The sequence below is a fragment of the Mesocricetus auratus genome, unplaced genomic scaffold (genome assembly GCF_017639785.1).
Source record: "Mesocricetus auratus isolate SY011 unplaced genomic scaffold, BCM_Maur_2.0 Super-Scaffold_4256, whole genome shotgun sequence".
Taxonomy (NCBI): domain Eukaryota; kingdom Metazoa; phylum Chordata; class Mammalia; order Rodentia; family Cricetidae; genus Mesocricetus; species Mesocricetus auratus.
The window spans coordinates 46741838-46742674 of record NW_024429182.1 but is presented as its reverse complement, the minus strand read 5'-3'; the positions used below and the strand labels follow the sequence as shown (position 1 = coordinate 46742674).

Genomic DNA, 837 nt, shown 5'->3' with positions numbered 1-837 from the left:
CATGTAAGCATATATATATATATTTAATTATGAAATGATCACCCATATATTTAAAACATGAATGTTATAAATACTGCATCCTTTTAGTTGTTCTGTGTTTCAGGAATAAACTTATAAGAATATTAGAAATTACATTTAAAATCTCTGGATTTAGTCTGAAATTTACCAAAGTTTTAATTCCATTTCCAATGCTACCTTTATATGACTTTGAACAATAGTTTTCTAATTATTAATTAGTAGTAGCGCTTTTGTTTTATGATGATGGCTTTTTTGTGAAGAGAAGTCACTTTTTCATATCAGGTGGGTAATATGCTGATACTATTACAAGGATTGTGGGAGACACATGTCATAGAATGGTGTGAATCATGAACCAAAAAGGAATCCAGATAGCCAATTTAATCAGAAAAAAAGAGTACAAAATATACTGCTACTGGAAATAACCCAGTGCAAGATGGAAAAGTTCTCTGTATGTTGCAATTTACACAGGACTGTTTTATTTTCCTTTTATTGAAAGTAGATTCTTTTCTCATACAATATATCCTGTCTACAGTCTCCCCTTCCTCTGCTTCTCCCAGTTCTTCCCCACCTTCCCTCCTATAGAGTTCTGTTCCCTTTCTGTCTCTCATTAGAAAAGAACAAACTTCTAAGAGAGAACGGCAAAACATGAAATAAAATATAATAAAGACTATCACTTCAGAGTTGGACAAGGCAAACCAGCAGAAAGAATGGAGCCTAATAGAAGGCACAAGAATCAGAGATCCAGTAGTCCACACACTCAGAAGTTCCATAAAAACACTAACCTGGAAGCCGTAATATATATGCAGAGGAGCTTATGCA

The 837-nt window shown here is 33.5% G+C and overlaps 1 pseudogene; it reads right to left on the bottom strand.

Annotated features, from left to right (window-relative positions):
• Positions 1-294: 294 nt before the first annotated feature.
• On the bottom strand, positions 295-382 carry LOC121135665 (annotated as a pseudogene).
• Between the last annotated feature and the right edge of the window lie 455 nt (positions 383-837).